Consider the following 24,336-nt stretch of genomic DNA (forward strand, 5'->3'; position numbering starts at 1 on the left):
TCCCCAACCCCCAAACCCCCTAAACGAATAACCAACTAACACAAACTCCAAACCCTGACACCTAAACCTAACCCCAACCCCGTAACCCCCTAACCAAATAACCAACTCACCAACAAACCCTAACATAACCATAACCACAAAACCCTAACACCATAAGCCTAATCCCATAACCCTAATACCATAACGAGCTAACCAGCTAACCAACAAGCAACCAAATAACCAACTAAACAACTAAACAACTAACCCTAACCCCCAAACATGATTCCTAACACTAACACCAACCCCCTAACTAACTAAGCAACTCACCAACTCACCAACTAACCAACTAACCATAAACACATAATCCTAACCCCACCCCCTAACCACCTAATCAGCTAACCAACCAACCAAATATCCAACCAATCAACTAATCAACTAACCAAGTAACCAAATAATCAACTAACCATAACCCCCTAACCCTAACAAAAAAACACTAAAACTATTATCAACTAAACTGAACAACTAACCACAACCCCATTACCCAAAACACATAAACCTATCCAAAACCACCAAAGTCACTAACCGAACAACCAACTAAAAACTAACCCAAACCGCCAAACCTAACCCCTAACCCTAACCTTAAACCCCTAACCCCCTAACAAAACCACTAACCGACTAAACAACCAAACCTAATCCCATAACCATAACCACCGAACAGAACCCCATAACCCTAACCCCTTAACCAGCTAAGCAGCTAACCAACTAACCAGCTAACCAAACAACCAACTAACCCTAACCCCCAAACATGACAAACACTAAACCCAACCCCATAACCCCCTAACCAACTAACCAACCAACTAACCCTAAACACATAATCATAACCAAAACACCCTAACCCCCATAATCAACTAACCAACTAGCTAACTAATCAACTAATAAACTACCCAACTAACCAACCAACCAACTAAACAACTAATCAACTAACCCTAACCCCATAACCCTAACCATAACCCCGTACCCCCCGAACCAACTAACCAACAAACAAATCAAATTACCCTAATCCCCTAACCCTACCCCATAACCCTATCCCCAACACAATAACCAACACCCTAACCACAACACCCTAACCCCCTAACCAACTAACCAACTAACCCTAACCACAGACCCTAACACATAAATCCTAACATCTAATACATAAACCAGAAAAACATAAACACAAGCAAAAATACACTAAGTGACACCCTAACAAAAATACTAAGAAAAAACAAAATACTGACAAGAAAACAACAAAACAGTAGATGAATACATGAACCCAAACCAAAACACGTCATTACTTCCACATCATGATCCCTAAACATACAACAGACCATAAGCAAAACTCAAATACAAGACAAAACACTATCCAAAACCATAACCCTAACCAAAACCTGAGACATAACTAGAATTAAAAAAATTAACCCCTAAACCCTAAAAATAAACCATAATTTTAACCCAATTCTAGCCCAGCACAAGCACAACTGTAACTCCCTAGGCAATAGCCATACACCCTAACCCTTAAAACTAGCCTTAACCCTAGAACTTAGCACCAAACCCTAGCCATAGAACCTTATCCTAAGCAAGGACCAAGAACGGAGTGTGCAGGTAACCGGTAGGACAACCAAACATCTAGGACATTCATTCTGGGTCTAATCCCCAGGCCCCTTCCCAAATGGCTTTTCTTCTCTAGCTACCTAACAGGAGAGAGTTGCCTGAATGCACTCTGACCTAATACCCAAAAAAATCACAGTACCCTGGAAGCTGCTAATCACATGGGACACAAAAAGCTCACCGTTTCTCGTGCCACAGCGATGTGTTACAATACAGAAAGAAACAAGTGGTGCATGACCAGCAACAAAGTACAACACCACACACTGTAGGACATCAAAACCCCCCACTCTCTCTGACATCCACAGTAGGAAAATTATTTGGGGTCCTACCCAACATGCCTCAGGTAAGAAAAAAAAGAGAGGAACTCAAAAACCAAGCCATTAACTCACAGAGTAGACCAAAAGAGCAACTCAATAAAATAAAACAAGAAAGCAGGCTAAATGAGACCTCTGAGACACAAAGCAGACCAAGAGCAGTTGCAAACTGACAGAGACCCACGGAAAGAAGCGGAACAAGATACAAAGACGCTGCCAGGATCAAATGAAAAGAAAACATGGGCATGCTCCAATGAAAGAATTTATCAAATGACCTCAAAAGCATCAAAGTAACCTCAGAATCAGGTGATCACAGACCAGGCAGACATCGTAACCAAGAATAATCAGACTAAAACCATTTAAATGAAAAGAAAACATGGGCACACTCCAATGAAAGAATTTATCAAAAAACCTAAAAATCATCACAGTAACATCAGAATCAGGTGATCACAGAGCAGGCAGACATCATAACCAAGAATAATCAGACTAAAACCTGTTAAAAAGATAAAATTGTGGAGAGGATAGATATCCTTAAAGTGAAAAAGGCACATTAAAATTTAAAAAAAGCAACAGCAAAAAAGCTAAAAAAAATTAATGAACCACTCACAGAAAAAAACAAAATTATTAAGAAAAGAAAATCAAACTTTTGAAGTAAATGGTTTAAGACTTAAGACCGAAATATATGCAATAAAGAAAACACAAAATATAGAAAGAATGGACATCTTACAGGAATTATAAAGTGAATCATAACACACATAATGAAAGAGATAGAAGAGAGAATCTCAGGGTTTGAAGATAACTAGACCAGTTCATGAAAAGAATAAAGTAAAACTAACAAACAAAACATACAGGAAAACAAGAAAAGAAAACAAAAGACGAACCCCAAGAAAATGTGGAATAGAAGACACAGAAATATGAGGAAAATTAAAGAAAACTTTCCCAACTTAAAGGATATCACTGTGGAGATATAAGAAGCATAAAGAACAAAAAGATGAAAAAGATCCCGTCGTCACATCATAAAACATAATGCACAATAGCCTACAGAATAAAGAAAGAATATTAGGAACAGGAAAAGACTAAAGCCAAGTCACTGATTTAATTGCATTAACTTTGTTGAGCAACCTCAGTTCAGTCTTTAACAAATACTAGGCGGACACTAAAACAGGACCCAGTATTCATCACGAATTGGCAACATCGCCACCTGCTGTATAATAAATAGGCGGACACTAAAATAGGACCCAGTTTTCAGCACTAGTTGGCAACAGCGCCACCTGCTGGAAAACAGGTAATATATCAGTTTTCGTTTCCCTCATGAATTTTATGGCTTTGCTTAACAAAACAATGGGTTATGTCATGGAAGGTTTATATGACTATGGGGATAACTGAATTTACTGACTACTAGGTTTCAGTATTCTTTTGAATATGCTATCATTTAGGAAAAATATGGCACTCCTAAGAACCATGCAATCATAACTAGAAACTCATGCAGATCTGGAGATTCAGGATTCAAAAGCTTTGGAATAAAAGGTGCAGAATGGGGAGCAAAAAATTGATAACTAAGAAAAATCACTAGAAACACATGTAAGTCAGGAGATTAACAATTTAAGAGAGACAATGAAAAAAGAATTGAAATGATTAAAGAAAGTATTGGAGCTGGTGAACAGAGTAAGAAGGCACAAGGACTGGATACAATGCCACCAGCTATTAGAACTGGCTTACCCAGGGTTTTAGCGACATACCCTGTAATTCATTCTGACAAAGCGTCAACTTCTAAAGGCTCAAAGGGTGTCAGAGAAGCTAGATGGATGCCAATAACAAGGAATGCTCTAAAAGAAATTAAGCAAGCTATTGTTACCTTTATCTTGCACTATGCATATGTTAAGGAAATGATAAGGACCTAGGATTCTAATGCTATAGCTACACCCAAGATTTACATCAGTTATTGTCTGCAGTTTTAGATAATATACCTTCCTTGATGTTTGGAATGTATTTATGAGAAGTATCCAAACATATGGAACAGCAAGGAAGAGCTGTAGGTGTGAAGGTTTCCCAAGATCAAATTCATGGTGTAGGAGAATATGCCGAACCACAGGTCCAAGCTATTTATGATGATGAATTACAGTGTCCATGTCACCAAGTAAAAAATTAAAAACTAATGTTGAAAAATTCCCCTAATTAATTATAAAAGGTAAACTGAGACTTCGTCAACTAGCAGGTATACAACAAACAGAAATTATAGTGCCTTTTAATATTGAAGAAATAAAAAAGTTATGGGAAGACAATTTACCAAGGCAAAGAGCTTATGCTAATTATTTGGGAGAAATTAATAACAACTATCCCAAAAGTGGTAGAACTAAGCTCATAAAGAGAACTTCTTGAATTCTTCCTAGAATTGTACGTGATGCTGCAATAACTGGAGCACGTACGTTCTATACAGATGAAAATAAATCAGGGAAAGCGGGTTATAAGTAAGATGAATTGAGCAAGGTTGAACAAAGCCCTTTTAAGTATGTACAGAAAGCAGAATTATAAGCCATTCTTATGGAGCTAAGGGGTTTTAACGAACCTCTTAATATAGTTACATATTCGTAATTTGAAGAAAGAGTTATCTTGCACATTGCAACTGCTCAATTTATACCAGATGACACAGAGTTGACTTCACTGTTTATCCAGGTAAAAGACATAATCAGGAACAGGCTTGATACAATGTACATAACACACATCCGGTCCCATACAGGTCTGCCTTGTCCTATAGCAAAAGGCAACGCCGTTATTGATAAACTATTGATTGGAAGCGTGTTGCAGGCCTCAGAATTTCATAAAAGGCATATTGGCAATAGTAAAGGCATAAAGAAAGAATTTTTCACAACATGGCAACAAGCTAAGGACATTATAAAGAGATGTCCTACTTGTTCTTTCTTCAATCAAACACCGTTGCCAACAGTGAGTAACCCAAAGGGTACTAAGAGAAATGAAATCTAGCAGATGGATGTGTTCCACTTTATGTAATATGGCAAAATAAAATATGGGCACCACAACATAGACACGTATTCGGGTTGTCAATGGGCTAGTGTCCTCATCTCAAATATAGACAGACAATGGTCCACCATATGTACCTAAGGAAATGAAACGCTTTTTTACTGATTATAATATAAAACACATTGCAGGTACACCACATAATCCCACAGTCATAGAAAGATCAAACCGTACTATAAAGCATATGCTGAACAAACAGAAAGGGACCGAAAATACCACCAGAAATAGACTACATAATGCTTTATTGACCTCGAATTTTCTTAACGCTAATGAGACAGCAGCAGAAAGACATTGGATAATGGAAAAGTATGCTGAACTAAATCCACCAATTCATTTCAAAGATGTGCTGACCTCTCAATGGAAGCAAGGAGATGTGCTACGTTAGGGAAGGGGTTTTAGTCTTCTTTCCACAGGAGAAGAAAAATTGTGGATATCATCAAAATGAATAAAGGTTCAATTTGAAGAGCAGAAACCTCTTGGGAAAGAGAAATGACAACCCATCCACAATGATGATATTCATTTAGGTGTTAAGAAAAACATAAAATGGGAGCAGGGTTCTGTTCTTATCTTTAAGGGAAAAAAATAATGTTTGAAAAATTCAAGGGATCATGGATGTTTAGATGCTGACAGAGGGAAAAATATCTGCCCAATAGGAACTATCAAGAAAAATGAATAAGTTGTGTGATTAAAATATACTAAACAGTATTTCTGAATTTATAGAGCTGGTTTTGAAGTTGGAATCTCGCTCAGTCACTCTCAGTCTTCTGGTAAGAGAAAAACCCAGAGTTTCTGGAGTTTCTGTCTCATGTCGAGAGCCATGATAGGGGAGTGAAACAAATATGAGATTAGAAAACATCCAAGCTTTTATTCAAATCTATCGTACTTTTAATATATGTATCATTCCTTTCATTGAGTATATCTATATACATATATATGTGTGTGTGTTTGTCTTTATATGTCTACATGATTAATGTTTAAGTTTTTCACAGTGAACAATGAGTTTTTCCTGAAGTGATATTTAAAGTTTCCAGAAAGAAGATGGGGCCTCATAACAATGACTCCTCCTGGATTACACGACGTCATGATACTGATATCGCTAATACAATACCTATTTTGTGTACCAGCTGCACATGACGATCCCAACTTGTTTAGCTGAAATGGTGCACATCTTATACTACATTCTGGCCAGACCTGCAAATACTCTGGAGACTCTCTGCAATTTTAAAAGACATTGATCTTGCTATTTAATCATCATTTCACTTTCACAGGTTAGCCCAGAAGTAACGTCGCACCCATGACAGCTGTAAGAAACTCTAGAGGACGACGTCCCCTCTCCCTGTAAAGTTTGCCCTTGGGTTTAGGGACATCATTTAGGGTTTGATTATAATTGGTATACGGCTGAGTGTTGGGGAAGGGATTTCATAAACTCAGGGATCATTAAATAAAAAAGGAGGGATAATTGTTTGGTACTTGTTGGTACATGCGAGTTATTGTTTTGAGACAAATGTATTGGCATTGATTGTTCTATATTGATACGAAGTGAACTTATATTTACTATTGTATGCATGCATGTTTTTCTGCCTCAGTTTAAAAACATTGTTTATGCACTTACATATATTGTATAGATATATATATTCATTGTATATGCTTAACATATTGCAGTGTACATTTCTACCTCTGATTAAGAAACTTACATATTGCTTGTGTATTGATATACATTCACCATACTGCAATGTATATTTAAACATTGCTTATATTTGGAGTCATTTACTTATATTGTCCTCATTTGTTTCACAGTTGCTTATTATCTTAGTCTTTAAGTTAGATAGGCATTGAGAATTATATAGATGAATAGCATTCCAAGTTTGTCTTTAATAATTAGACTAATCAGGTTATTTACATACATAGAGATTATTCTCAGTATAGATAGATAATCTTCAACATCTTGCAAGATCTGTTGAAAATGTCCTTTAATATAACTCAGAGTTTTGTGGTAGTAAAAAACAATTGTTCATGGCAACACCGCTCTATTCCGGAGATAATGATAAGCACCAAAGACACTATACCTGGAGCCTTTATTCTTGACTGAACTGGACTTTGGGTAAAGAAATTCCCATACCTGAACCACTGACAGAAATACAGATTCTCTGTGAATGGGAAAAACAGGACTGTCATATCCTGCCAAGACAGGCTAAGAAAGTTTTGACAAGTATCTTGCCTTTGAAAATGTTATGTCTGTTAAGTTATTTATTAGCCAAAGTTGGTTGCTTCAACGATACAAACGTCACCTTGGCTGATTCCCCAGGTACCGAGTTGTCTCTGTGATTTGTTGCATGTTTTGAAAGTTGTTTGACTGAACTTCATAATCACTCAGGTAACATTATTTCCCTTCTCAGATCTTCGATGGGGTTGAAGACTATATCAATGTAGCTACTTTCGCCACATGACTTAGCAATGCTATTTCTTGTATAAGACCTAAGCTAGTGAAAATAGGGTATTTGTAACTATTTTATATAATTTCATAGTAGGTTTAGAAATCTCTTAATAAAACAAAAGAGGGAGGTGTTGCGGGAGGTACTTCTGTTCCTCCAGCCAATAGCCGCTGAGATACAAGCCCATTGGGGCGTGGTCTTTGCCTTTAAAAAAGCAGCGACTTCCCTCCTTGTTCTGTTTACTTCCTGCTCTGGTTTGGGCAGAGGGCTAAATTGGCAGAGGGCTGTTATCGGGGATGGTGATATGCAAGTTTATTCCCCTTTAAATAAGTACCATTGGTGTTGGATTGTTTATGACCAGCGCCTTCACCTGTATTGTCAGATCTAACGTTTCATAGCTTAAAATATCATTCAGTTATAGGGAAAACTCATTTGGGGAAATATGGAAAATATTTAAGAATCAATGGTCAATTGATTAACACTTGTTATGAATGGTATTTTCACTATGAGATCTGCTTAATGTTACCAGGAGGAATCTAACCGAGAATGAAACAATAAATGGAAGCAGTTTTATGGCATGGGGATATGGAAGAATCAGTGATGATCGCAATGCGTTATTCACAATCCCTACTGCATTGCAGATGCATAATTTGAAAATAGCCACATTATTAAAACCTGGTCATGTTTTTAATGGCTTATTACTTGAAACAATAGTATCCGCTTCTACTGATTGTGCGTGACTAACAAATGTATTTTTGTTTGGAAGAATCAATGTTACTAATGAAATTAGTTGATATAATTAGTTAATTGTAGTCATGTATTAATTACTATGTTATGTGTAATACTGAAAATGACTTATAAATAAACAGCAACGCACATATATTTGGCTGCCTATAAACCTAAGTCGTTATTCGCCTCCAGATTCTATAGATGATATTGCTGTATAACTCTTCAGTAAGATATTGGAGAAAATGAAGTTCAGGTTAGGTTCAGCAATAGCTGTAATTCTTAACCTTATTGCTTTTGTTGATACTGCCTATATTGCTGTTACCGCTTGACATACATCCTTGCAGACGAACATTTTGTCGAGCAATGTCAAAGATTATCATGAAATGGATTCAGCAAGTTTAAACATATGCTCGACCTCATACATCTATTGATGTACTTACGCAAACTGCGAGTATGTTTTGAAAGAATTTTGTATTATTGCAAGAAAATATTACTTCGCGTTATAATTGGAATTTAAACACTTTCGGCATTAAAGATATCTCTTAAAATGATTCTTTACAGGAATGGAAGGTTATTCAACCTTATCCTTTGGGCAATGCATCTGCTGGATATTTCAATGATGACTTACATGAAGATACAGAAATTTTGCTAAATCATCTCCTGAGTCTGATGGCTCAAAAATTAAACATATTTCTGATAACAAATTGACAGGATTAGATACTAAGAGATTCTCACAAAGCATTATTCATACCCCACGTGATATGCTTATTATAACTATGCTTATAAATTTCTTATGGTGATGTATGTATTGTATTCACACAAGACAAAATGTTAACATACTTTATGTATGTTAAAAATACTTTTGAAAAAAGTATGAAATTGGGGAGACCCGGAAATGGGTCAGACTTAAGTCAACTACTGGGACAGATGAATTCAGGAAACAATTGCATGGGAACCCGAGAATAGTTGAAAGCTAACTTTGCAGATTTCTCAAATGTTGTGATAACCTATAAAATGGATAATGAATTGGCTTTTGAGCTCAGTTCTTCACACACTACCAGTTATAAAGGAGTGCTTTGCTTCTGCATTCTTTTTGCCTGGTTTCCATGTACTTCTTTTCATTTTTATTGAGGTATTATCTCTTGCAAAGAGAGGAAAAAGTCTCTCACGAACATGTATGTGAGTAAAGGTGGGTTTCAAAGGTGAAGTAATGCTTTTTACTCTGTATAAAAGGGCCACACAAAATTAATATTATGCATTTACTCATATTCTTAATCCAGTGTCCTGAATTAAATGAGACCCCAACCCAGGGACCATGAAGCAAGAAATGATAACCGATAACACTAACCAAAGTTAAAGACATCTATGAAATGAACTTTAAGCTTTAGTAGAAAAACAATGATTATTACAGCAGGAAATGGAAAGATCTGCCAATGTTCTTGAATAGAGAGGATAAACATAATATGAAAGGTAATCCCACCAAAAGCAAACTCTAAAGTAACTGCAACCCTCATAAAAAAAATCAATTAATGTCAGTTTAAATAAAAACAATCAACTTCATCCAGAATAAAAACAAAGATAGCAGAAACAATCATATAATGGAAAGGAGCTTACAGAGGCATGACAATCCATCAACCAACAACACAGAGAGACAGTAATGTGAAAAGCTTGGTATTGGTATAAAAACAGACTTAAATACTGGAATAAAATCCAAAATACACATAGTAATCAACACTGATGAACAGCTTAAATTAGAAGCTAAAATTAGCCAATCAAACAAAGAAAGCATCTTCAACAAATGGTGTAGGCATAACTTGAAGACAACATGCAGAACAATGAAAAAAGATGCATATCTATCAGCATGAACAAAACTGAAGTACATAGATATCCCAAAAATATAAAAACCTAAAGAAAGTAGACATAAAAATAGCAAATAACAAAGTAAAATAACCAAAGTTAAAATGAAACACAAAAATAAAAATATCAATCAATGTAAATGCAAAATAAGGGGCCACTGGCAGTGTCACCAGAATTTAACTGTACTGCTTTTACTTGGTGTTAAGGAAGCCACTAGCTTTGAATGGACACCTTGTTCAATGGAGATATAGTAGAGCGGTCCTTGGACTGTCACAAAAGAAAGATGCCTTACCTTCTCTGACAACTGGATGGATGCGGTAGGGAAGCTGCTTGTTTGTTCACGTATGGTGATACCTAGGTAACAACACAGAAACCATATTATTTGTAACAGTGATTGGCAATTAGCTTAAGCATATGTCTGACCAAGTCATATCATAAATTAACCCATCAAAAGCAATGTGTAATATAGCAAGGCTGTGGACTAGATTGTGAATTTCCTGGATCTGTCTCCAGCATAAATACACCTTTTCTTTGTCAGGATTGACTTATATTTCCTGAATGACTATCACACAGCAAAGTTAATATCTGAAAGAGATTTCTCATTAAACAACGGAATCAACAGAACAGAGGGGACTCTGATATGACCTTAAGCATGAGTGAAAGCAGGAAACAGAAATCAGTGACCCAAAAATCTGCTAAGTTTTTGGACCATTCAGAGGTGCTTCTCCCTGGCTAATAAATTTCTCTACCTACCCCATACCAGATAGAGTACAAGGATTCAGATGAATCTGCATGGTGCTGTGGACCATGAACTACTCCATTATGGAGTGGATACAAGATAATCCAGAAAAAAAAAAAATAAGAAAAGGAAGACCAAGAAAAAAACACAAGTACAGAGGTTGCCACAGCAAAGACCGTAACACCAGCCAAGACTTAGCACAGATGTACATGCGTGTAAAAATACATACGACAACCTGAAAGACAGCATAATAGCATGAGAATCCAGCAAACATATAACAGCAACAAGCATACAAAATAAAAGCTTTTCCTGCTGCAGAAAATTCATTAAACAATGCAGTCTCTGTCTGTCTTGCTCTCTCTGGGAAAACCTCCACCCACAATTAAGTAGGACTGGGACACCAAACACAGATTGCCAGGTGGGCACTACCCATAGGTCCACGCATATGCAAGCAGCGGACAATCATTGCGCGATAAAAGGATAATAGCTGATATTAGGATTTAATTATTCCAGAGAGCACTCGCTTTTGTGATCGCTGAAGATGGGAGCCAGAACCATCTGTTGCAACTAGACATAGGACTCTACACATAGCCATCAGGTGTGACTCCACGCGGCTCTCTACAGAGATTTTGAAAACGCTAATCCAAAGGATGAAACAGAAATGTACATTAAAGGTAATTTTATAAAAGAGATAGGGGCCATCAAACAATGTGAAAAAGTTTCAAAAAAATGGATGAGAAGACTCTCTTTTTTTGTTTTTTTTGTTCCCTGACCGGGAAGAATCTCAAAAACTTTTAAGAAATGAAAAATCAATCAAAGATACCTTAGAAAAGGAAAACAAGAAAAAGGAAGCAAACCGAAAATGGAAAGAGTACAAGACTTGAAAACTGAAATGGAGGAAATCTTTAAAAATAAAAAAGGAATGGATGGATATAGACAATATCGGCAAAAAAACAATGGATCCAGAGACAAGCATAAACAGTACAATAGAAGACATAGAAGAATCTCAAAAATCAAAGATAATAGAGGAAATAAACGCACTGATGAAAGAAAACAGCAAACAAAACAAAATCTTAAAAATAGATATCCAAGAAACCGGAGACATCACGAAAAGAACAAAAATTACAAGAAAGGTAAAAGGGGAAGAAATACAGCTCAAAGACCAAAAAAATAGATCGATAAAAATAAAAGTCTTTCCAAACATGAGGAAGGTACAAGCAGATAGAGATCACCTAATAGATCAGATTTTAAAAACCACCCTAATCACTAATATCTAACAAGAATTACCTTAAACTTAAAGCAGCCATAAGAGAATAAGATGGACAGTTCATACTCATAGCAGGAATCTTTCATCAGAATGAAATATAAATACCAATTATAAATTTCTGAAAAATAAAAACAAAAATATTACAAGATATCAGAGTATGCCTCAAAACACAATAATAGTAGGACACCGCAGCACTCCTCTCTCAACAATGGACAAAACAACCAGACAGAAACCTAACAGCGAATTCGAAAAATATACCTCCTGAGCATCTCACGGTACCTTCTTATATATTTATACCATACCTGGTAACAAAGTAAATTTAGCAGACCAAAAAAATTTTTTGGCCGAGCCCGGTAGATCTATGTGAATTCGTGACTGGCCTGGTCTACAAGAGCTAGTCACCAAACAGGAACCAAAAGCAACAGAGAAACCGTATCTAGAAAATGACAAAGGGGAGGGGGGGACTACTGTGGTGGCTCAGGTTAAGAGCCATTGACTGCTCTTCCAAAGGTCCTGACTTCAATTCCCAGCAACCACAAGGTGGCGCACGACCAACGGTAATTATCTCTGGTGCCCTCTTCTGGTCCACAGTCATAAACACTGACAGACTTTTGCAAACATAATCAGTAAATAAAGAAATAAATAAATAAATCACTAAAATCTAAAGGAATTTTTGCCACCACATGAGCCTTATCAGATCACCATGGATCAAAGTTAGAATACAACAACAGTTCTAATCCCAGGAAACAGACAAACTTATGGAAACCAAACAGTAGACAACTCAACCACCCGTTGATCTTGGAAGAATTTAAAAAAATTAAGTCTTCATGGAATTCCACAAAAATAAAGACACAACATAAACAAAATGAAAGCAGCTCTAAGAGGTAAGTTCATCGTACTAAGTGCACACATAACAAAAGTGGAAGAAGCTCACATTAAACACTTAACAGCACTGCTAAAAGATCTTGAAAAAAAGGAATCTCACACAGGAGTCGAAGGCAGAAAATCATCAACGGAAGGAGTGAAACTAACAAAATTTAAACACAGAAAATACGAAAAAAAAAATCAATGAGAATCAGAGAGCTGGTTATTCGAGGAAAAACAAGATTGACAAGCGACTATCCAATTTAGTAAAAAGGCACAGAAAGAGAACATGGAAACTAACCGGATAAGAAATGAAATGGGGGAAATAACAGACTCTAAGGAGACCCAGAAATAATTTTATATTGCTAGAAAGGCCTATATGCCACGAAGTTGGACAATGTAAAAGAAATGGACCTGTTTGTAGAAAAACAGCATAAACCAATAATCAATAAGACGAGGGGAACAATGAAAATCCCCAATCCTCTAACCCCCTAACCAACTAACAATCTAAACAATTAACCAACGAACCCTAATACCACCACCCTAACCACCTAACCACCTAACCAACTAACCACCTAACCAACTCACCAGACAACAAAATAATCAACTTATCCCAACCCCCTAATCCTAACCCTATAACCCTAACCAAAACACCCTAATCCACTAACCAGCTAACCGAATAACAAACTATCCAACTAACCAACTAACCCTAACACACTAACCATAAACACCACAACCCTAACCCAAAACCACCAACCCCTTACCAACTAACCAACTAACGAACTAACCAAATTACCCTAACTCCCTAACCCTATAACCCTAACCCCTACCCCCGGAACCCACTTACCAACTAACCAACAATCCCTAACGCACTAACCTTAACCCCAACCCCCTAACCCACTAACCAGCTAAACAACTAACCAACTAACCAACTAAAGCTAAACCAATAACCGTAACCACATAACCATAAACCAAAACCCATAACCCCCTAACAAACGAAGCAAATAACCATCTAACCAACTAACGCTAACCCACTAACCCTATAATCATAACACCAAACCCCTAACCCACTAACCAGGTAAACAACTAGCCAACAATAAAACTAACCAAGTAACCATAACCCACTAACCCTAACCCCAAATCCCTAACCCCCTAACTAACCAACTAACCAACAAACATGAACCCCATAACCCTAACCCCATAACCCTAACTGCCAACCAGCTAAAAAGCTAACCATCAGAAACTGACCAAATAATTAACTAACAAATTAACCCTAACCCACCCTAAACCCATCACCATAATCCACTAACCTGCTAACCAACTAATCAAATAACCAACTAACCAACTAACCCTAACCCCCAACCCTGACCCCTAGCCATAACACCAACCCTATAACACCCTAACCAACAAACTAACCAATTTACCAACTAATCCTAACCCCATGACCCTAATCCCCTAAACAACTAACCAACTAACAATCTAAGCAGTTAACCAACGAAACCTAACACCATCACCCTAACCAAATAACCAACTAAACAACTAACAAGCTAACCAAATAACCAACTTACCCTAAACCACTAACACAAACCCTATAACCATAACACACTAACCAGCTAACCCACTAACCAACCAACTATCCAACTAACCAACTAACCCTAACCCACTAACCCTAACACCATAAGCCTAACCCAAACCGCCTAACCCACTAACCAACAAACACGAACCCCATAACCCTAACCCCATAAACCCAACAGCTAAACAGCTAATCATCCAACTAAATAACTGACCATATAATGAACTAACCGAATAACCCAAACCCATTCTAACCACATTACCCTAACCACCAAACCTGCTAAACAGTTAATGAACTAACGAAAAAAATCAACTAAACTAATAACCAATTAACCAACGAACCCTAACACTCAACCCTGACACCTAACCATAACCAACCCTCAACTCCCCCTAACCAAGTAACAAACTGAACAATTAACCAACTAACCCTAACCCCATTACCAACTAACCAGCTAACCAGCTAACCAAATAAACAACTTACCGTAACCCCCTAACCCAAGAACCCTAACCCTAAGGCCCTAACCCACTAACCAGATAAACAACAAACCAACCATACAAGTAACCTACTAACACACTAACGCTTAATCCCTAGCCCTCTAACTAACCAAACTAACCAACCATCCCTAAACCCCTATCCCTACCCTAACTCTATAACCCTAACCACAACCCCCTTACCCACTAACCAGCTAACCAACTAACCAACAATCCAACTAACCAACTAACGTTACCCACTAACCCTAACCCCAAAACCCAAAATCACTAACCCCACAACCTAATAACCTACTAACCGACAAACACCCCATAACACCCCCTGACCAACTCGGAACTAACCAACTAACCAAATTACCATAACCACCTAACCAACTATCCAGCTAACCATGGAACAAACTAACTGAGCAAATAACGAACTACCCAATTAACTACCCAACTAACTAACAAATTAACCAACTAACCAGCTAACCAAATAACCAACTTACCCTAACCACATAACACTAACCCTATAACCTTAACCACAACCCTCTAACCAACTAACCAGCTAACCAACAACCAACTATCCAACTAACCAACTAACCCTAAGCCCCTAACCCAAAGCCCCTAACCCCATAACCAACTAACCAACAAACACTAACCCCATAAACCTAATCCAATAACCATAACAACCTAACCAATTAACCAACTAACCAACCTACCCTAACCCCCTAACCCTACCACTAAAATCCTAAAGACCTAACCCAATAACCAGCTAACCAACTAACCAAATAACCAATTTACCCTAACACCCTATCCTTAACTCTATAACTTTAACCACGACCACCTAAAACAATAACCAGCTAACCAACTAACCAACTAACCAACTATCAAACTAAACTAAACAACTAACCAACTATCCAACTTACCCACTAACCAACTAACCCACTAACCCCAACCCACTAATCATAACCCACTAACCTCAACCGCATAACCCTAACCTGAACCACCTAACAACCTCAACTAAGCAAGTAACAAACTGACAAACTTACCCTAATCCCCTAACCCTAACTATAACCCCTAACCCACTATCCAGCTAACCAACTAAACAACTATACAACTAACCAACTAACCCTAACCCACTTAACCACAACCCCATAAGCCTAACCCAAACCCCCTAACCCTGTAAACAACTAAGCAACTAACAAGCATGAATACCCCATTACCCTAACCCCATAACCATAACCCACTAACCAACTAACCAACCAAATAAACGACTTACTCTAACCCCCTAAACTTAGTTCTATAAACCTAACACCAACACCCTAACCCAATAACCAGCTAACAAAGTAAACAACTATCCACTAATCAACTAACCATAAACCACTAACCCCAACCCAATAACCTAACCGAAACCACCTAAACCCCTAGCTAGCCAAGCAACTAACAAAATAACAAACTTACCCTAACCCCCTATCCTTAACCCTATAACCCTGACCACAACCCCGTATCACACTAACCAGATAACCAACTATCCAACTATCTAACTAACCAACTAACCCTAACCTACAAACCCTAACCAAACAATTAACCAACAAACCCCAACACCATAACCCTAACCCCATAACCCTAACCCCCAAACAGCTAACCAGCTAAACATCGAACTAACCAAATAAACTACTCAATTAACCATAATACACCCTAACCCCCTAACCTGCTAACCAGCTAACCAACCAACAAACTAACCAACTAAACAACCAACCAACCAGAAACCCCAACCCTGACAACTAAACATAAACATAACATAAACATAAACACAAACAAACCCCTAACTAACTAACCAAACAACTAACCAACAAACCGGAACCACATAACCGTAACCCCATAACCATAACCTCCTAACTAGCTTACCATCCAACTAACTAAGCAAATAACGAACTAAGCAATTAACCCTAAGACACCCTAACTCCATAACTCTAACCCCATAACCTGCTAGCCAACTAAACAACTAGCCAACTAAAACAAACCACATAGCCCTAACAAAACCACAACCCACTAAGCAGCTAACCAACTAACCAACTAACCCTAACCCCCAAACCGTAACCCTATAACCCTAACCACAGCCCCATAAGCCCATAATCAACATAACAACTAACAAACTAACCATAACCTCCTAACACAAACCCCATAACCCTATCTACAACCCCGAAACCCCCCTGGCAGTGTCACCAGAATTTATCTCTACTGCTTGTACTTGCTGTTACGTAAGCTACTAGCTTTGAATGGACACCCTGTTCAATGGAGATATAGTAGAGCGGTCCTTGGACTGTACCAAAAGAAATATGCCTTACCTTCTCTGACGACTGTATGGATGTGGTAGGGAAGCTGCTTGTTTGTTCACGGATGGTGATACCTAGGTAACAACACAGAAACCATATTATTTGTAGCAGTGATTGGCAAATAGCTTAAGCATATGTCTGACTAAGTCATCATAAATGAACACATCAAATTAATGTATACTATAACAAGGCTATGGACTACATTGTGAATTTCCTGCATCTCTCTCCAGCATAACTACATTGTTTTTCTCTTAATCCACCATCTCTCGGTCAGGACTGACTTCTATTTACCGAATGACTATCACACAGCAAAGTTAATATCTGAATGAGATTGCTCACTAAACAACGGAATTAACACCACACAGAGAGGACTCTGATATGACCTTAAGCATGAGTGAAAGGAGCAAACAGAAATCAGGCAACCCAAAAATCTGCAAAGTTTTCGGACCATTCAGAGGTGCTTCTCCCTGCCTAATAAATTTCTCTACCTACCCCATCCCAGATAGAGTACTAGGATTCAGAAGAATCTGCATGGTGCTGTGGACCATCAACTACTCCATGGTGGAGTGGATATAAGAGAATCCAGAGATAAAATAACTAAGAAAAGGAAGACCAAGAAAAAAACACAAGTACACATGTTGCCACAGCAAAGTAAGTAACACCAGCCAAGACTTAGCACATATGTACATGCTTGTAAAAATGACTGACAATCTGAAAGACAGCATAATAGCATGAGAATCCAGCAAACATACAAGAGCAAGAAACACCGGAAGCTTTTCCTGCTGCAGAAAATTCAGGACACAATGCGATCTCTGTCTCTGTTGCTCTCTCTGTGCAAACCTCTCCACGCATTTAAGTAGAACTTGGAAAACCAAACAGAGATTGCCAGGTGGGCACTACCCTTAGGTCCACGCATATGCAAGCAGCGGACAATCATTGCGCGAGAATAGCACAAGTCAGGACTAGCTGATATTAGGAGTTGATTATCACAGAGAGCACTCACAGAGAGCACTCGCTTTCGTGACCCCTGAAGGCGGGAGACAGCACCATCTGTTGCAACTCCACATAGGACTCTACACATAGCCATCAGGTGTGACTGCAAGCGGCTCTCTACAGAGATTTTGAAAACGCTAATCCAAAGGATAAAAAAGAAATGTACATTAAAGGTAATTTTATAAAAGAGATAAGGGGCATCAAACAATGTGAAAAAAATTTTAAAAAAAATAGATGAGAAGAATCTCAAAAACTTAAGAAATGAAAAATCACTCAAAGATACCTGAGAAAAGGAAAACAAGAAAAAGGAATCAAACCGGAAATGGAAAGAATCTTTAAAAATAAAAGAGGAATTGCTGGATATAGACAATATTGGCAAAAAGACAATGGATCCAGAGACAAGTATAAAGAGAAAAATAGAAGACATACTTGAATCTCAGAAATCGAAGATAATAGAGGAAATAAACGCAATGATGAAAGAAAACAGCAAACATAACAAATTCTTAAAGACACAAATCCAACAAATCTGGGACTCCACGAAAAGAACGAAAATAACAATAAAGGTAAAAGGAGAAGAAATACAGCTCAAAGACCAAGAAAATAGATCGATAAAAATAAAAATCTTTCCAAACATGAGGAAGGATATGCCTGTTAAGGTACAAGCACATACGAAAAACCTAATTGATCAGATTTTAAAAAACAAACTAATCACTAATATCTAACAAGAATTACCTTAAACTTAAAGCAGGCATAAAAGAATAAGATGGACAGTTCATACTCATAGCAGTAATCTTTCATCAGAATGAAATATCAATACCAAATATAAATTTCAGTAAAACAAAAACAAAAATATTACAAGATATCAGAGTATGCCTCAGAACACACTAATAGTACGACACCGCAGCACTCCTCTCTCAACAATGGACAAAACAACCAGACAGAAACCTAACAGCGAATTTGAAGAATATACCTCCTGAGCATCTCACGGTACCTTCTTAAATATTGACACCATACCTGGCAACAAAGTAAACTTAACAGACCAAAAAGAGTTTTGGGCCGAGCCAGGTGGATATCTGTGAATTCGAGACTGGCCTGGTATACAAGAGCTAGTCGCCGAACAGGATCCAAGAGCAACAGAGAAACCCTGCATAGAAAATGACAGAGGGGAGGGGGGGAATACAGAGATGGCTCAGGTTAAGAGCCATTGGCTGCTCTTCCAAAGGTCCTGACTTCAATTCCCAGCAACCACAAGGTGGCGCACGACCAACGGTGATTATCTCTAACGCCCTCTTCTGGCCCACAGTCATAAACACAGACAGACTTTTGCAAAGCAGCTCTAAGAGGTAAGTTCATCACACTAAGTTCACACATAACAGAAAAAGATAACAGCTGCTATAAATTTAATGGAGAGCAACTCAAATCCATTACACTAATAATAGTAAAAAGACAAATCTGTCGACTATTACTATGTCTTAAACATAATGTGTAAAGTTATAACAACAACAAGTAGACGAAATACAGAGATCAAGGGTAATAGAATAGGTAAGGAAAAAGTAAAACTTACGAACTAAAAAAATTGTATGGTCTCATACATCAGTATCTGCAGTGATGTGGCTAGACACAAGATTAAATCAATAGAAATCAGAACAAGGAAATAAGAGAAAATTCATATTTCACAGCAGCCACAGAGAGCATAAAGTATCCTGCAGTTACAGTATTCAAAAATTGAAGGTCTATTTGATAATACTTTAAGGCTTTGAAGAAAGAAACTGAGAAGGATACAGAGCTCATGAATGAATAGGATCAACATAGTAAAAATGGGAGTTAAAGCAAAGGCAATAAATAAATTTAATGCATTACCAATTAAAATCTCAACAAAATTCTTTAAGAACCTTGAGAAAACTTTCTTAAACTCAATATAAAAAACCAAAAATCAAGGATAGCAAAGAAATCATGTAATATTGTGGGATGGCTATTCGTTGTCACTGTGTCACCCGGTAACCCAAAACCAAAATGCCACAGAAAAAATCAGAGATGTCACTAGGTCGTGAGACTAACTCACCAACTACCTCATTCTTATCTCCTGTAGCTTAAACTCATTACTCTCAGAACCTTCAACTGTGGAACAGATCAAATATTGCTTCTTCAGAGTCTGTGCTGGAGTGGGGGAGTGTGCTTTCTCCTTTCCAACATGATCCAGTTATCATCACCATGCATCTACTTCCTGTGTGCTTTAAATGCATTTTCCTCCTGCCTAGACAATCAGCGTTTTACTGAAACACATGATTGACAGAATACAGATAATCACATAGCACAAATTTAATTATTTTGGTTAAACAGAGGAAAATACAGAGTGCATATTTGGGAAATGTTTGCATAGCAATACTGGCTAATTCCTTATCATTTACGGGCACTGATAATCCTTTAAGGAAAAAAAACTGTACAGTAATTTCTTTAACATCAGAATGAATCCATAATCTCTCATTTCATGTGAAAAAAGAAGAAAATTCTATTCTCCAAACTAACATTCTTTCTGCATTACAAGGTATTTGAAAATATCTATCTTAGGATTTACTTAGCAGCATTTGTCAACAAATATCTTTTCGCAGAGATAGATACTCCACATGAGTAAAAAAAATTCAAAGATCGAAAAATAACAAAGAGGATAAAGATTCTCTGTGTATTTTCCCTCTTTGAGCGGCTTGATTTTAAATTCTAATTCCTTTATTTTCAATTTTAATTTTTGAGAGAGGCTCTCTGTATATCTTTGGGAAGGAATAACACTGTGGACCATGCTGTCCTTGAACTCACAAAGATCATGGAACCACCAAGGTTTGGGATAAAAGGCGTATACCACCAAACCAGAAGTAGGCAAGTCCCTGCCTGCCAGACATTGGGATTAAAGGCCTGTGGTACCACACGTACCTTGAAGTCACTGGTGTTAATCTACCTGTGACACTCGATGTCACAAGGTCAATCTACATCAGACTGCCAAGTGTTGGAATTAAAGGTGTGTCCCACCGCACACAAATATTTTTAAGAACTTTAAGATCTGCTTCTCTATCACAATCACACATGTTTTTATAAAACAGTCACCACTTAGGGATTTTGAGGAACACAGTGAGTCTGGTTGCCATCAAAGAGATCGTAGTACTTTACTCCAAATACACAGGAGATAGACAGAAAGCAAGATTGCAAAATTACCCTGAAAATGGTACGTAAAAAAAGCTACAAACTAGAAGACCTGATCATGCTGCCTACTCAAGCAGGCATAGCCAAGCAATGGGCATGGTCTCAGCTAATTTATCCATTAAATGATAAGAAACGAGGCGCAACCGGAATTTGAACCAGTGGCAGGTACAAGAAAGCATAGCGTTATCTCTCCTTTTCTGAATAATTGATTTTCTACAGAGATAGTTCAAGATGTTGCTCTGTAAGCAGGATCAAGCACATTACTTAGCTTTACAACCTCATGTCAGAGTTACATGCTGTGGACATTTTCATGGGCACAACTCTGTGCCATTTAAAACTCAATGCCAGTAAGCAAGGTGAAATATTACAATCACAGACCACGCTCATTGGGACTGCCTGCCCATTAGCATGCATTTGCCATAATAGAATATCACAAAAAGAAGTCATTGTAAAACAAAACACACAACTGAAAAAATACAGAAAAATCTCAGGCACAACTTCCCTTTTGTTAAGAAAGGGAAAATACCCATAATACAATTTTTGGGATTATGGGCGTATTCCATTATATTTCCTGCTTGATAGGAGCACAGATAATATTGTAACTAACCAAAGAAAATTTAAAGGTTTTCCGCCTAACTAAAAATGGATCAACAGGCTCTCCTTTTCTATTGAAAGAAAAGCAACATCTATCCCTATTTGCCCTTCAAGCCGTATGCATTCAACTCATCTTGTGCCTTGTTTTACAGGCGATCGGGTCTGAATTCACAGGAAGTGAACATCTAAATATTGAAGAGGCAAATTTGGATGCCAAGATTCAAGAATGATGATACTTAGATCCGCACCTGTGTCTATTCACACAGACTCTGAGCTCTGGTCTTTGATCTGTAATAGAAGTATGCAGAAAAATATGTTTACTCTGTCTTACTGGGTTTTTTGACCCCTCCACCTTGCGTAATTCGTATGACCTTTTTCAGCAGAAAATGGAGCTGTTAATTTTCTTGGTCAGCAACGCTCTCCATTGTGAATAAAAATGACTGGGCCAATGTACGCTTGGGAGCATGGGAGAGGCCATTCAAGGACTTTCCAGAACATATCGGGTTGCCTTGGCTGTCTGTTGTCGACCTGCATTGGTTGGGCCAATGTCAGCAAGAAAAGAGCAAACAAAGCTGGAAGTGACTATGTGGGCCTGTGTAGTTTCAATCCACGTGGGGAGGCAAACAGTAGGGTGATTGAGGAATAGAAGTCAATATGAGGTGTCTAAAGGGATAATATGAAGAACTGAAGGAAGAAAAGCCACAGCGTGATAATTAATATTAAACTGCAAGCTCGATGCACAAGGCACAGGATACAAAGCACAGGCCAAAGCTAAGATAGGGAGGGAGGGGTCTCGCAGACAGTCACCAGGGGAAAGGAGGGATCATAAAACCAAATGTTTTATGAGGGGGGAAATACTGAGATGGGGCAGGTTAAGAGCCATTGACTGCTCTTCCAAAGGTCCTGACTTCAATTACTGGCAACCACAAGGTGGCGCACAACCTACGGTAATTATCTCTGGCGCCCTCCTCTGGCCTACAGTCATACACACTGACAGACTTTTGCAAACAAAATAAGTAAATGAAGAAATAAGCACATAAATAAATTAAATCTAAAAGAATTTTTGCCACCCACCACATGAGCCTTATGAGACCACCATGGATCAAAGTTAGAATATAACAACAGTTCTAATCCCTTGAAAACGACAAACTTATAGAAACCGAACAGTCGACAACTAAACTACCCGTGGGTCAGGGAAAAATTAAAAAAAGAAAAAGTCTTCATGGAATACAACTAAAATAAAGACACAACATAAACAAACTGAAAACAGCTCTAAGAGGTAAGTTCATAGCAATAAATGGCCACATTACAAAAATTGAGGAAGTGTGCTTTCTCCCTTCAAACATGCTCCAGTTATCCTCACCATGCATCTATTTCCTGTGCGGAAAATTAACCGCATTTTCCTCCTGCCTAGACAATCAGAGTTGTACCGAAACACATGATGGTGGAGCCATGATTGCCACAAGGGAAGTGAAGTGCCCATTGGGGGGGAGCAGCATAGGGAGGAGGCGGAGCTCTGGGTACCAGCTGAAGCAGCCCTCGAGACAGTACCAGGATCAGGGAAACCAGGATGGGGCGAGCGGCGGGGAGGAGGGGTGAAGGGGGCTTCGAGGAGCTAGCCAAGAGGATTCCTGGGACTGGGTGCTCTCAGGGCCAAATGCCTGCTGGCACATGACCTGCCACCACTGCTCAGGCCACCACTCTGGGACCAGCAGCTCACAGGGCCTGCTGTCTACAGAGGCATGCCCACTACCAACATTTTGGGACATAAAGCATTTCTGCTCCCTACTGCCGCCAGGGATGCTGAATCAGTTTTTAAAAAATTATTTTAAAAAGGGGGGTTGCATAACTTTTAAAGGTAGTGGAGAGACCAGTAGTCTCCAAGTTTGGCAAGTTTGGTGATATATCTCAACATGCGACAACATAAGCACTAGAGGCACCATGCAGACACAGCCCAGGCAGTGAAGTTATTCAGAGGCCTACAGGAGAATGTTGCAAGGATCACTTAGGACTTCTTGGAAACTACATCACTAAACTTTATGATTGTCCACAGGCTCCCGCACAGCCAGGGAAGGACACACCACACCAGCCACAAGTCTCAGGAAAACACTCCACCGAGTTTGGGAACAGGGAAGCCCCACCTCACCCACCAAGCACAGCCACTCCTCTACACATGGGGATAGCAGCAAAATGCACCAAGGCAGGCCACTCATCCCCACTTGGTGACTTTGGCCCCTCACTCACCTTAGCCCACCACTCCTCCCATCTATGGAGAGCAAACGCTAATCATGGTGCAGCTGCAGAGCTGATAACT

The 24,336-nt window shown here is 38.4% G+C and overlaps 1 long non-coding RNA gene across 1 annotated transcript in view; it reads right to left on the reverse strand.

Moving 5' to 3' along the window:
* LOC130864652 (uncharacterized) overlaps positions 1-24,336 on the reverse strand; it is a 75,051-nt gene that overhangs the window by 7,719 nt on the left and 42,996 nt on the right. The window contains exon 4 of the long non-coding RNA XR_009055993.1: positions 17,256-17,317. This is a non-coding gene — a long non-coding RNA (uncharacterized LOC130864652). The remainder of the gene's footprint in view (positions 1-17,255; positions 17,318-24,336) is intronic.

Source organism: Chionomys nivalis, chromosome 22 (genome assembly GCF_950005125.1).
Source record: "Chionomys nivalis chromosome 22, mChiNiv1.1, whole genome shotgun sequence".
Taxonomy (NCBI): Eukaryota; Metazoa; Chordata; class Mammalia; order Rodentia; family Cricetidae; genus Chionomys; species Chionomys nivalis.